Raw genomic sequence first — 15937 nt, forward strand, 5'->3', positions numbered from 1 at the left:
AAAAAAAAAAGAGAGAGAGAGAGAGAGAGACACACACTGAAGCAATATATCATTATTGTTATCAGATTTTGGAGGCTTTTAAGTTGAGGCTAAGTAAGTGCCCAACATGAATGACTAAGTAGTGAACAGGTTGGAAAAGTTTCTTTTTGGAGGGCTCTTCACTGCTAGTCGAGGGAGCGCATGCTTCTTCCCAGGGTTCTTCTTCCTAAGGAGCTTTCTGAACAGCTCTTTGAGATATACAAATGTCCATTGTACTGGCGATTTCTCCCAAGGTAATACTTTTGTCCTGCTCCTTCCAGGAATCCAGTGCCCCTGTGAACCAGTGTAGAGGTTTGCCAGCAAACTGCCAAAAACAGAAGTTATCTTTGCTTTACTGGAAGTGCCATTTTCCCAAGATGTTTGTTTAAATGTTTATAAGAAAAGGGTTGCATAAAATCTGGAGACTTTTTGTTTGGGTAAAAAACACTGTTGTCAAAGAAGTGAAGGAAAAGGGGGTGCATCATGAGAAAGAGAGGAGCATTTACAGAATATCTGTTTTCTTCATCATTAACTCATTCAGTCAAATAGTTGCAAAATCTAGTGCCAACTGCAGGCTCTCAGAACCTGATTTCTGTAATGGCCCATTTGTATTAGAATGTGGCAATGTCAGAGGCCCCAATTCATTCTCTGAATGCCCTAAAACATATGATTTCAGATGAAGAGAAAAATTGGCAGCCACACAAGGAATAATGAGCTGAGGACTCTGTAAAAGATGTCTATGGAATTACATCCAGAAGGAAGAATGGCATTCCTCTGCAAAGAACAAAAACAGAGCCAAAATATTAGACTCAAATGGATAAAGTATGTGTAGCCCAAAGTTAAGACAAGAGTGTATTTATTTGTTTCATAAATTGAGAACTCAAAGACGTAAGCATCTGGAAGAGAAGCAAAAGACATGTTAAGTATATCATATCTAGTTTTATGTATATACTAGAGGCAGCTGTAGGGTCCCTAGAGGCTGCCGTCCACCGGCCGGGTCCTCCCTCCTTTCCCCCAGCCAGCCCCGCACCCTGGTAGAACTCCCAGACAACTCCCAGTAGAGGAGACAATTTGCATATTACGCTTTTATATAGGATTTTTAATTGAATTTAATGGGGTGACATCGGTTCACAAAACCATACAGGTTTCAAGTGCACAGCTCAACAAAATATCATCTGCATAGTGCATTATGTGCCCATTGCCCAAAGCAAAGTCTCCATCCCCATTTATCCCCACTTTGCCCACCTCTACCAACTCCTACCCCCTTTACCCTCTGGCTATCACCTACTGTTGTCTGTGTCTATGTGTTATTTATATATGTTTGGGGTTGTTGTTTTTTTGTCTTCTTAATCCATTCACTTTCTTTTATCCAGCTCCCCAACTCCCCTCCTCTCTGACAGCTGTCAGGCTGTTCCATGAATCCATGCCTCTGTTTCTATTTTGTTCGTTAGTTTATTTTGTTCATTAGATTCCACATATAAGTGAGATCATATGGTATTTGTCTTTCTCTGACTGGCTTATTTCACTTGGCATAATAATCTCCAGGTCCATCTCTTTTATGGCTGAGTAGTATTCCATTGTATAAAAATACCATAGCTTTTTAATCCACTCCTTGTCTTCTGATGGGCAGTTGGGCTGTTTCCATGTCGTGGCTATTATAAATAATGCTGCAATGAAAAGGGATGCATAAAATCTGGAGACTTTTTGTTTGGGTAAAAAAACACTGTTGTCAAAGAAGTGAAGGGAAAGGGGGTGCATCATGAGAAAGAGAGGAGCATTTACAGAATATCCATTTTCTTCATCATTAACTCATTCAGTCAAATAGTTGCAAAATCTAGTGCCAACTGCAGTCTCTCAGAACCTGATACATATATTGCTTTGACTTAGTGTTTCAGGTTTCTTCGGATATATTCCCAGAAGTGGGATCAACTGGGTCAAAAGGCAGTTCCATTTTTAATTTTTTGAGAAAACTCCATGCTGCTTTCCCTAGCGGCTGCACCAATATTTATAGTAAAAGAGTACTTTTCCCACCAATAGTAAAAGAGTATTAATATTTGTTGATTATGCAAAAAATACAGCCTTCCTCCTTGCAGAACAATGGAAAATATGAAAGAAGAGAATAAAAATTAATCACAATCCCACATCTCTCCAACCTTAATATTTTGCTGTATTTTCTTGCATTCTTTTTTCTAAATGTATGTATGCTTACGTGTGCATGTGTTTAGTTAAGACACTGATTCATATTATAATGTATCTAAAATTGTGGTGAGACTTAAATTGTTGGCTACGTTTAATTTCATTTTTTTCCCTAAAAATGAGGAAAAAATCTTTGGTGTCTTAAAACTGAGGACCTACAATGTATAATTTTATAAAAATTGAAGTTTATACCACTTTATTCAGAGGTAAAGGCAATGTGCTCATGTTTGTACAAAATAGTATCAACTGGAAAGAGGTTATTTTGGAGTATTTTTGGCAGAGGTAGGAACTATAAGAGAAAGAGTGGTGGCAGGCAAAATGTGACTCTCCAGAAAATCTAATAAAATGCTACTCAAATAAAATGAGATGTCCAGGCATTCTTATACCAACTGAATTCTCCAACAGCAGAGCCAACCTTATTAGTGTGTGTCCTGAATATAAATATTCCCTCAACCCAGAGGAAACATACTAATGCCTTCCTTCCAGGAATTCAGTAAAGACAATATTCATAGACAAAACTATATTAACATAATTTAATAAATTAAACTGATAAGTTCCCTCTTTTCTGTGGTTCCTGACAGATGAGTTTCTGTTACCAAATCAGACAAACATTTTTCAACACATAGGAAGGAATAGTTCCTTTCTTCTATATATGCCTCTAATTGGCCACGGTGCTTATTCATTCCGGGACCTGTGCTAAGGTCTGGGGATATAACTGTGAGCATATGCGAATGGTTGCTGTCTTCAGGCAGCCGAGAATCTTGTGTGGGAAGCAGGGGGAGTCCAGTAAGCACAGTGAGGTGAAAGAATAGACAATGGAAGGAAGTATGGGGCACTCTGCAAGCACATGGGAGGGTTTCTTAACCCAGATTTGCAGGGCTGAGAGGCTTTCCTGGGATGTGATAGCTAAGTGACCTCAAGAATAGTAGCACCCGTGGGCATAGCTCAGTGGTTGAGTGTCGATCTGTGAACCAGGAGGTTACATGCCTGGGTTGTGGACTTGATCCCCAGTGTGGGGTGTGCAGGAGGCAGCTGATCAATGATTCTCTCTCATCATTGATGTTTCTATTTCTCCCTCTTTCTTCTTCTCTGAAATCAATAAACAGTATATTTTTTTAAAAATTAAAGTACTGTCCAGTGGGAGAAGCCAGACACAAAATAACACACATTATTCTTCTTGGGTACAGTACAAAAACAGGCAAAGTTATCTGTGTTGTTAGAAGTCAGCCTAGTGGCTATCCTTGAGAGAGGTAGTGACCTGAAGGGAGCAGGAGGAGGTTTATCCTGTATTTTGTAGTACTTGTCTTCAGAGCACTAATTATTTATCCTCCTGCCTAAGACTTTCTGATAGAAATAAAATTTATGTCCAGAAAACATATACAAAACTTATAAAGAGGGCTAAAATATACTTTGCCTAAATGCGTCAGAAACACCATCAAATTTATGGTGAAGTTAGAAGTGCTTTCTTCTTTCTTAAAATCCTTAGTCATCACCTCTTTATCTTCTTGGGCCCAGTATGCGTTCTGAGATTTGGTTGCATGGCCCAAGCCTCTGGAGCCTTTCTGCTGGACCAGCTGTCAATGAATGAAAAATAAGGAAGCTCTCAATTGTATCAATTCATGCAGTTCTAGAAAAGGAGTATGTGATTTGATCTTCAGTAGCTGGGGTCTGGTGGTGGGAAAGTGATGATAACTATGTCTGGTTTTTATATCAACCTCAATCATTCACTGTCTATCAATTGGTTCTAATAAGGTGCTCAGAGCCATACATTTAATTTCCATAAATTATTTGTTAATTACCTGAATTAAATTTTCTCTGTCCAGCTTCTCCTTGTACTCTCTTAGGCCACTTTCCCCACCATCCAGCTGGTGAGTGCCAGTAGAAATCAGAAACTAATTTTGATTTTGGTGTAAATTCGTGGTTTTCAATTGGGACCGATTTTGCCTCCCTAGGGGGCATTTTTGGTTGTCACACTGGCATCTAATGATGGAAGCCAGGGTTGCTGGTAGCATCCTATAATGCACAGGCAAAGAATTATCAGGTCCAAAATGTCAATAGTCTTGAAGTTGAGAAATTCTGCCCTCAATGAGGATAAAATACAGAAGCAATTCACAATTAACAAATATATTTCAAATTGAAGTATGAGTGATTTGGAGCTTACCTCTCTTTTGGATTCACTATTCCACAACTTCCTCCATGAACAAATATAACGGACATTGAATATGCACTTCCTACTCCTTGTGCACGTTTCTCAGTGGTAGACACTCCCTCTTTTCAAATGGGAATGTCTAATGCTGGTTAATTACACAATGGCTTAGGTATATATATGGGCAGTAGAAATTCAAGTGAAGAACTTTTCATAGAGTCTTAACTAAGAGTGAGGAAAATATTCTCCATGTCAGATCTTTTGGACTTCAAGAGGGCCAAGCCTCTGGATGTTTTGCTTTCTGCATGTTTACCCAATTTTTATATAGTCTTTTGATACCTCGAAGGCCTATTTCTTTATCCTCCTTTGGCCCTGATTAACTGAGTTACTTGCATGCTCAGACTTCAGTTCTGCACGACTGGACAAATTCTTGGCACGAACCTTACTTTCGCATCCTCATGCTGAAAGAATTGTTAATATTGATCATTTTTTAATTGCTTTTCACATTTCTTTCAGGAGTGAGCTTGGAATGTTCTTTAATTTACATTTGTCACTACAGCACTGGAAACAGCATTTGTTCTTTGACATGAAATAAATTAAATTTTATTTGGGAAAAGTAATTCAACACAATGTAAAATTGTAAGCAGGGTCCCTGTAGGGACACTTTCATTCTGTGGCTGCTCGTCTGCACTTCCAGCCATAGGTAACTTACTGTCTGCAACCCAAAAAGGAGTCTTCAGCATCTGAACGGTCAGTTGAAAGGGCCCAAAGAAATGTGCTCTTATTAATAGTCCAGCTAGAATGTGGCCACATGTCTGGTTCAAAATTGAAATTCATAATGGCATCTAAAAGAATGGGTTGATTCCAGGACCTTGCAGGAGCTCTAAGCCACACCAGAAGATTCTAGTGAGCCTCAATTCTGCCAGCCCTTACCCAGCACTCTTTCCCGAGAACTTTGGGGGATGAGAAAGAAGTAAGGAGTAGGTCTGAGGACCCATGTGCTGCCTTGGGAGTATACTATCAAAGCATACTTTAAGCTTCCAAATTGAAGGAAGAATGTGTCAGGTGACTATGTTTCTTAAACCCAGGTCTAACCCAAACCCTGGTCCTCTCTCCAGACCCTGGAGACTCTGAAGTCACTGTGTTTAGAAAAATAATTGTGAAATTTTTTTTCTCCAGTGTGCTGCTGACCTTGCCTTGGGAAAATGTGTGTAAAATGTATCCTAAATCGCATCTTCTCGTTGACTCTGTCCCTAGCTGAAATAGAGTAAATGTACAATGATTATCACTATTTGACATGACCATAAAAATATGAGGATAATAATCATGGAAATTATTTTCATGGAAGTTCAATTAACCAATTTTTCAACAGCAGAAACACAGACATTTAAAACTTTTTAACGTTTTAAAGTAAACATGGCAGACATTTTAGGTAAACTCATAGGTGGAAAGTTATGAAAAAAAATTTTATAACCACAAAGATGCTGTATAACTGGTCCCTATACGGCAATATAGAGCTAGTGTGGTCAGATGACTATAACAATGTTAAGAGCAAAGATTTGGAGTCAAACAGGCCCTGCTTTTGCCACTTATGAGTGGCCTTTGACCAGTGACAAACTTAGCCTCAGTTTCTTATATTCAAATGAAGATAATAATGATACGGTCTTTGAGAAATATTAAATGACTTATTGTGTATAAAATGCTTATTCAGTCCTTCAATAAATACTCATTTATATTTATTATTCTTATACACCAGGTAATAGTGTACTTAATTCACTGGCATTAATGGTGTTGTGCAACCATTACCATTATCCATTTCTAAAACTTTTTCATCATCCCAAACAAAAATTCTGTACCCATAACAATCATTTGCCATTCAAGTAGTCATTTTTAAATGATTATTTTATTATCTTTTTACATAATGAACAGCATAATTCCCTTTAATATTATGAAGTATACCATCACTGTAGAAAATTAGAAAATATAGATAAAAATGAAAGTTAAATCATTTGAAATTTCACTCTTCACAAATCAGTAACATTAAAAATTTGGTATATTGTGTCATTAGTTTTTCCTCTTACAAACATATATGTAAAGTGAAATCCTATTTTAAATTTTATTTTTTAACCACTTCAAAAACCTTTTCACTAGGTAAGCACATTTCAGTAGAAGTGGTACATAACCATGGAAAAAAGAGGCGAAAAACTACTTTTTCTCTTTAAAAAGGTTTGATGGGGAAGCAGTGAGGAAAGGCCAAAATGACTTGCTTTTGTGGAAACCACTTCATCTGAAGACTAATTTTCCTTAATGTACAGCTGCCAAGAGCCTAAGAATTACTATAGGATTCAGCCTAAAGCCTAATTGTCATTCTTCAGAGTCTTTCAAAATAAACAGAAATCTCAAAACATAAGACTCAAGCCCTAGCTGGTTTGGCTCAGTGGATAGAGTGTCGGCCTGTGGACAGAAGGGTCCCAGGTTCAATTCTGGGCACATACCTTGGTTGCATGCTTCTTCCCAGCCCAGGCCCTGGCAGGGGCTCGTGCAGATGGCAACCAATCGATGCGTTTCTCTCACATTGATATTTCTCTTTGTCCTTCCATCTCTCTTCTACTCTCACTAAAAATCAATGGAAAAGCATCCTCAGGTGAGGATTAAAAAATAAATACATAAATAAATAAATATAAATAAAGGGTACACCTTAACAGAACATATTCTAAGAACAAATAGATGTACAAAGAAATCATAATGTTAGAGGCAATATTGCTATTATTATATGGAAGCTATTTAAAATAAACTATAGTTTATTGCAAATAGTAATGATATTGAGGTTAGGAACAAAGATTTTCAGTGTAAGAAAAATAAGTAGAAAGTCAAAGAACTTAAGTAAAAATATCCTATAGGATTACATTGTTCAATGTTAAATTTGAATTAGAAATACAATTTCCCTCAGCATTTTTTTCCTTTTTGAATATACATTTCTCCTAGTATTATCTACTAAAAAGGCATAGAAGCAATGAGTCCAGTAGCAATGATGATTCAATGATGATTGAATGAAACCTTTGGTTGAAAGGCAGATGGGAACATTACCATGAGGGATAATAAGGCTGTCAGCACATGACAGGTCAATCTTAGCATCTCTAAAAGTGGAAAAACCAGGTATCATATGTCTCCTGATGTGATTATGTGCCACCTCATTGAGTGGGGGGAGTTGACCCTGAATCTACTAAATTCTTTTCACCCAACTTTCATGTACAGGAACAACAGGGTATAGAGGAGGAAGTTAAATGACATCACAAGAAAGCAAACATTCCTCAAACAGCTTAACATGGTTTCTGCCCCTCCTTAAAGGCAGGGAGGAAAGGAAAGGGGAGAGAGTGACTGTTTCAGATGAAAAGAAGCTAAGAGGCACAGCAACCAAATGTTTTGTATAGATGTTGTTTTAATCCTTATCCTAAGAACTGTAAAAACATTTTTTTGAGACAATCAGGAAATTTGATTATGCTCTTGGATATTAAAGGATGCTGGAGAATTATTAATTTTGTTAAGTGTAAAATGACATTTTGGTTATGTAAGAAAATGTCCATTCTTTTTAGCTATTCATACTAAAGTATCACTATGATACTTGACATGACACAATGTCTGGGATTCACTTTAAAACATTTCAGCAAAGAAAAAAAGGGGAACAGATGAAGCAAACGTGGAAAAACTTTTGTTGAACCTGGGTAGTATCTGTTCTTGTTACTATTGCTGTATAATAATGTGATCTCAAGATTTACTGAATTAAATGCAATAATCATTATATCTTGTATTTTCTCTGGGTCGGAAATATGGGAAGGGCTTGGCTGGGCAGTCCTGGCTCTCGAGATTTCTCATGTGATGATGGTTGTTGCTGTAACAGATGGTGGGATGCGGGTGCAGGCAGCGTGGGTGCATGTAGTCACAGGCCTCTCCCTCTGATCTCTCCATGAGGGTTAAGTTGACCTTTCTCTCACATGATGGCCTCGGGGCAGACAGAATGCTTGCTTGGTAGCAGTTGCCTTCAAAAGCCAGTATTCCAGTAAACCGAGTAGAAGCACATTGCCTTTTATGCCCTCCCCTGGGAAGTCACGTAGTGCCATTTCCTCTGTAGGGTATTGGTCGAAGCAGAAGCAATATAGGTTGCACTTTTGGGGAAAGGATTGTCAAAAACTTTGTGTACATATTTTAAAACTGCCACATCATCCCACACATCTGGTGACTAGCCCCCAACTCAAAAGACCACAAAAGAATTGACAGCCTATTTATCATGGTTACTCATAAGTGGGGATTTTTATGATTTCCCCCGACCACGGAACAACTGATTCTTTCTGAACTTCCCATAGACCTTACAGATTTATCTAAAACTTCATAAGCTGGGACCTCTTAAATTACTTTATGAGATAGCACTTGTGAGATGCCTGGCCCAGTACTGGGTCCATAATAAATATTCTGCAGCTGTTGGTTCTATCTGATCATTTGTTGTTACTGTTGGAGCACACCATTAATAAATCATAGTTGGTATGACATCATGAGTTTCTGAAAGGCCTGGCACAGATACAGCTTTCAGGAGGAATGGAACCTCTGTAGAAGCTAAAATTCAATCCCAAAATATTGCAATTGGACAATGGTTGGAGATAACAGGGAGTAAGCTACTATATAGGCCAGAATCCTTATTTTGTTTTCCAATTTGTTTATATTTTCTGTCAGCTTTCTTTTTTCCCAGGTTGCCTTTTTAAAAACTTTCCTGAGCAACAGAAAAATAAGAGCCTCTCCCTTATGTGAAGTATGAATACATCGTGCCAAAGCTTTTTATAGAATACTGTTGATGTTTAGAATCCCATCTGTTTTAAAATATTTCTGAAGATTAAGCAAAATATAGACCAGATTTGAATCTAAAAGAAACCTCATATTTTCTTTTTAAATCTTAAATGTAAAAGATAACCTTAAATTCTAATGTTTACACTGAAATTAATTTGCAATTTCAATTAATGTGTAATTTCTCAAACTGATAGAAATGATAATCAGGTAATTACTATAGTGATTAAAAAAAAAGAAAACTTAATATTTTTTTCTTTCTCTTAAAAGAAACTTAATATTTTAACATTCTAATATTTTCTCTTCCCTAAAAGATCCCTTAAAATTACAAGTCACGTAACAATAGGCTAATTTTAAATTATGAATATTTATTTATTAAAATACTTTATTTTCATTAATGTTATTTTATTAATAAAATTACATTGTAGTGTTCAAACTCTTTACTAATATTGATTGTCTATCCTTCCAACAATTATACAATTCAATGCCTTCATTTTTTTCTCTTCATTTTATTACCCAGGGATATTTGTGGAATTGATATTTAGCTCCACATACCTTGGCTTAATAACTTTAAGAATTCCATGTTCCCAATCAGTCAATTATGCTATATCATAGGGCATACAATTTCAGAGGTTCAAAGGCTATTGACTCAATTCAATTGTGATTTTTATATCACATGCCAAAAAAGAAATCTCAAAAATTGCAAACAGATGAGTCTAGAATGAGTCCTTACATTCTTAGCAAAATGGCTTATTTACCTTCTAAATCATGTCCTGTAAGAAAAATGCTTTTTCTGTAAATGACATTTTATTGAAATCAAGAGTAGGCCTGGAAAAAAAAAGGGGGGGAGTACTACATATATTTTCTTTATTACATTCTTTGTGTGATATGTTCTGGCAAAATAGAAGGCATTATAGAAACCATTTAACTGAGAAAAAAATTCTACTCCTCACACAACTCACTGATGTCAGTGGGAGTTCTGTGAATGGAACAAATGTTGAACTTTACCCTGCAATGTTTAAACTGCAATCCTCCCTGCTCTTGGCGGAGCCTGGCTTCCCACTGAAAGACATTGTAGTCTGTGCAGGGATTACACAGCGGGTTAATAGTCTAGGTTTTTTTGCTTCTTTTGGAGCAACAGATGAAACATAATACCTTCTTTTAGGACTATTACATATTTTTCAATACAAAAGACTTTAAATGAGGTGGTGTGAGATAGTAAAAGGTAGAGTCTGTGGATGGAAATTTATGTTGGTAATGATTCTTGAACTACCTTCTCTATTAGTCACTCAGAAGCATCAATGAGTCCTATACATTAAAGGCAAAAATATTACACACTGTATAGCATATCAGTATGGGAGCCATGCTCATTCTATTTTTGTTATACTCCATTAGACACGTATAAAGAATGATTATCACCAAGATTCCAACACAGATGGTTTTTGGTAAAATGAGATAAAGTGATTATAAATGAGATGAAGAGAAAACACAGTATCATCATTTCAAGGTAAACTTCTGCAGTACCAAATTGGAATGGCTTATTTCTTTAAAACAAACAAACAAACAAATATATATATATATATATATGATTTCAGAGAGGAAGGGAGAGAGAGATAGAAAGAAACATCAATGATGAGAGATAATCATTGATCAGCTGCCTCCTGCATGCCCTCACCAGGGATTGAACCTGGGACCCCTCAGTCCGCAGACTGACGCTCTATCCACTGAGCCAAACTGGCTAGGGCAGAATGGCTTATTTCTTTATATTTAATCCCACGAATACAGAAGATGTGACTCTAGTCATGAATAGCACCATTATCAGGATTCTATTGTTTCTACTTGGTGGAATTTTTCCACCAAGTAGAAACAATACTTTGTAAGTCCTTTATTTTGTATACTTTGTAAGTCCTTTATTTTCTACAATGCATACACATTGCCTTTCTAACAGAAAAAGAGAGAAGAAGAGAAGGGACCAGCTTTTGTTTTAAAGGAGCAGAGGAAGAGGAAGACAAAGAAACAGGAAGTATTTCAAGGTGAAATCAAAACTGCTTTTGTTTTTATTCAATAGAAGATTGTGAATTACGAAAAAAAATCCCCAGTGATTAAAAGTGAAAATGTTGGCAAAAATATGATGTGGAAAATCTATTGATACAGGCAGTAAAAGTAGTCACAGGGCAACATAGAAGTTAATGGCGCTTACACTCTGTCCCAGGCTGCTGGGTTCATATTCCAGTTCTACAACTTCCTAGCAAGGTAATCTTGTGCAGGCAGGTTATCTATTAACTGGCATCATAATTTATTGTTCTGATAAGGATGTATTGAAGAAGAGGAGTGAGTCAGAAGCTTGGGAGAAGTTTATAGAGGCCAGGCTGTGCTGCTTGGATCAGCTGTAAAAGTCAGATACTAGCTTCCAAAGGTAGCTGAGAGGAACAGTGGGGAGCCTCAATGTCTGCAGTCAAGGTTGCCCTCTGTTCCACTAATTTTCTACTCAGAGGCACTTGGTACAGCAGGATCCTGTGTCCTGGGATATCAGCCGCACTCAGAAATGGAATGGCCTTTAGCAGTTTCCTTTCTTTCTAACTCATTCACAACTATTATTTTTTATAGTATAGATTTTTTTTTAGTTTATCTATACTCAATGTCAATGTTATTCATTTTTTATTTTTTTTTAAACGTTTCCCATATATAGTATATTGAAATCGATCTCATTTGTGGCTTTTAGGAGCATTTAGCCTTAAATTTTTTTCTCTACTTGCTGTTTTTGGTGATTTTTTAAAACTCTCATTTTCTCTCTCCCTTCACCTGTTTGTTTTCTATAAACTTATTTTAGCCTTTTAAAAATATTTTGCTGGCAAGCCAAGATGGCATACAAGTACATCCAGCAGCTATGGAGGAAGAAGCAGCCAGATGTAATGAACTTTTTCCTCAGGTTGTACCGCCCGCTCTCCACATCCACAGAGGGTCTGGGGGCCTGGCTGCAGGAATGGCCGTGTGTGGCAGGCGTAGGGGCATCCACAGTGAGAAGGCTATACAATGCCTGCATGACTCTCTGGCCTCCTACTTGGTAAAGGTGAGAAGCCTGGAGGCTGATAATCAAAGACTGGAGAGCAAAATCTGGGAACACCTGAAGAAGAAGGGACCCCAGGTCAGAGACAGGGGGCATTACTTCAAAACCACCCAGGTCCTGAGAACTCAGATCTTTGCAAATTCTGTGGGCAATGCCTGCATTATTCTGCAGATTGACATCAGCCCATCTTGCTGCTGATGACTTCAGAGTCAAGTATGAGACGTAGCTGGCCATGAGCCAGTCTGTGGAGAGTGACATCAATGGTCTCCGAAAGGTCACTGATGACATCCATCTCATCTGCTGCTGGAGAGAGAGAGAGAGAGAGATCAAGGCTCTCAAAGAAGAGCTGCTCTTCAAGAGGAAGAACCCTGAGGAGGAAGTGAATGATCTACAAAACCAGATTGCCACCTCTGAGTTGACTGTGAAGTTGGATGCCCCCAATCTTGGGACCTCAGCAAGATCATGGCAGTCATTCAGTCCCAGTATGACGAGCTGGCTCAAAATAATCAAGAAAAGCTAGACAAGAATTGGTCCCAGCAGACTGAGGAGAGCACCACAGTGGTCACCTTGCAGACCACTGGGATAGAAGCTGCTGAGATGACACTCACAGAGCTGAGACATACAATCCAGTCCTTGGAAACTGACCTGACCTGAATGAGGAATCTAAAGTTCAGCTTGGAGAACAGCCTGAACGAGGTGGAGATGCACTATGCCATGCGGATGGAACAGCTCAACGGGATCCTGCTGCAGCTGGAGTCGGAGCTGGCCCAGGTCCGGGCAAAGGGGCAGCGCCAGGCCCAGGAGTATATGGCCTGCTGAACTGCAAGGTCAAGCTGGAGGCTGAGATTGCCACCTACCACCACCTGCCAGAAGAAGGGGAGGACCTCCATCTCGGTGACACCCTGGACAACAGCCACTCCATGCAATCCATCCAGCAACGTGGGACAACAGCCACTCCATGCAATCCATCCAGCAACGTGGTGTCTGAGGTATTAAGACAGCAGAAGCGGGACACCCCTTGGGGTGCAGGAGGCCAATAAAAAGTTCAGAGATCATTGAACATAATTATTTTTAACTTCATGTCCTAGTTTTAAGTCTTGTATTAGTCTTTTTAAAGAAATTATCTTAAGCCTACTTTTTTCTCTTTCTCTTCTATTTGATCCCCTATTTTTTCTCTATTACTTGTCTTGATAATAATTGGCAGGAAGCAAATCCAGAGGCAGGAGAGGCATTCTTTTCTTTCCTCTTTCCTATGGCTACTTCTGCACTTGTTTCCTTGGATCCTTCCCACGATTCTCCAGCCCCAACAGAACCTTAGTTCGTGAGCCTGGGGGATCAGAGAGTTAATTCCCTTCAGGGCCTTAAACTCATTACAGCACTTTTGATTTGTGAGAACATTTGCTACCATCTCACCCCGTTCAGTCCTTAGCTGAGGAAACTAAAATCTTAAAATCCATAGTTTCCACAGTGTAATCATTGGAATTTGGTCACACTGAGGCAAATACATATCCAGAAGCCTGGGGGTCTGGCCTAGGGGAATATGCCCAAAGCGGGGGTCCACCAGTGTGTGCCCAGGCCTGACCTTTTGAGGTAGTACTGTTGAGCTTCCCTATAGACATTCATGACAGCAGCATCAGAAAGACTCTGTGTCTTGTTTCTGGGACCATGTTTAAGCCAGTTTAATGCCAATTTATTTGTCATCAAATTAGTTCACTTCCCTTTCTGTCAAGGTCAGAAGAGCACCCTTTATTTCTTCGGCTCCTCTCTAGACCACTGAAAAGGTACTATCCCAACTGCAATAAAACAGCAAAAGCTAGCTAGAGTTTCAGTTATCCTGGTTTTAAAATAGGATTGCTCCTCACCTGATTTTTATTGCCTTTGTATTTCTTTTTTGTGAACTGCTGGTTTATGTCTTTTGTAAATACCTCTATTGGAAAACAAGCTGATGGTTGCCAGAGGGGAGAGGATTAGGGGGATTGGGTGAAAAATGGTGAAGGGATTAAGATGGACAAATTGGTAGTTATAAAATAGTCATGGGGATATAAAGTACAGCATAGGAATATAGACAATAATATTGTAGTAACTATGTATGATGCCAGGAGGGTACTTGATATTTGTAAATTATATGATTATCTAATCACTATGCTGTACACCGGAAACTAATATAAAATAACATTGAATGTCAAAAAAAATACTTCTATTGGATTATTTTCTTCTGGGTTTTAAAGAGCTCTTTATATTTGTATTATGGATATTAGCTATTAATTCTTTTTTTTTTTTAAATACATTTTATTGATTTTTTACAGAGAGGAAGGGAAAGAGACAGAGAGTTAGAAACATCGATGAGAGAGAAACATCGATCAGCTGCCTCCTGCACATCTCCCACTGGGGACGTGCCCGCAACCCAGGCACATGCCCTTGACCGGAATCGAACCTGGGACCCCTCGGTCCGCAGGCTGACGCTCTATCCACTGAGCCAAACCGGTCTCGGCTAGCTATTAATTCTTATACATATTTTCTCTCATACTGTCATATGTCTTTTAACTTTGTGGTATCTTTTGCCAACAGAAGTTTAAAAACTTTAAGTAGTTCTATCTGTCACACATTTCTTTGGTGGTTTCTGGTTGTTTGTTGTCTGGATTATAGTGGTGGCAATGTGGTATAGTTGAACACATTCTGAACTGGGGGGGAAATGGGTTCTAATTATGCTTCTGCCACTAACCAGTAGTGTGACTTTGGGCAAGTCTTCAAACCTGAGGTTCTTTACCTGTAAAATTAGAAACCAGATGACCTCCAAAGTCCCTTCCTATTTATTCAACTGCTACGAAGAATTCTCAGATTCTATGTTTTAAAAGCTTATTTTCTTTAAATAAGCCAAATGTTCTCCCTGATATTAACACTTCTAAATTGCCTGGCAATGTTCTCATAGAGTAAAATGTAGCCAGTATCTCAATTATAAAAACTCCTTAAGTTTTGGCATCTGAATTAATGACCTAAATTTTTTTTATGAAAGGTGAATGAGTTTATATCTACTTCCTGTTATAGGCCATAGGCTTTATAGGAAATAAACTTTGCATTCAATATGTATTCTAAAGTATTTATACTATAGAACCACTATGTCAGTGGACATTGAATATGGCTTAGGATGTTTTATTAATGATAATGATCTTTTATTTGGTGTTTATAGTGTGCTTTCATGTACTTCATCTCATTTGGTGCCCTGATAATCCTATGAGGTAGATAAAATAGGCCTTATTATTTCATTTTATAGATCGTGAACTACTGCACAGAGAAAATAAATTATTTGTCCAAGGTCACTAATTAATAAATTCTAATGCCAGTGCCATAACTTTTCTGAAAGACAATAATACTGAGAAAAAAATTATTGGCTGTTTCATTACTTCGGAAGACAAAATAGAAATATCAGTTATGTATGAGGTAGGGTGGTCAGAAATCAGGTAAATGAAATAAAATATCAAGACTGAAAAAGAAAAATTATGTTAAAAATTGTAAAATAAATATTTGAAAACTATTTCTTCTCTATATATTTATTTCAACATAAAGAAGTACAAATGCTGCCCTGACCGGTTTGGCTCTGACCGGTTTGGCTCAGCGGATAGAGCATTGGCCTGCGGACTCAAGGGTCCCAGGTTTGATTCCGGTCAAGAGCATGTACC

General features: G+C 38.0%; 1 pseudogene; it reads left to right on the top strand.

Moving 5' to 3' along the window:
• Positions 1-11945: 11945 nt before the first annotated feature.
• Positions 11946-13543, top strand: LOC118657085 (annotated as a pseudogene).
• Positions 13544-15937: the final 2394 nt, after the last annotated feature.

This window comes from Myotis myotis, unplaced genomic scaffold, assembly GCF_014108235.1.
Source record: "Myotis myotis isolate mMyoMyo1 unplaced genomic scaffold, mMyoMyo1.p scaffold_m19_p_5, whole genome shotgun sequence".
NCBI lineage: Eukaryota > Metazoa > Chordata > Mammalia > Chiroptera > Vespertilionidae > Myotis > Myotis myotis.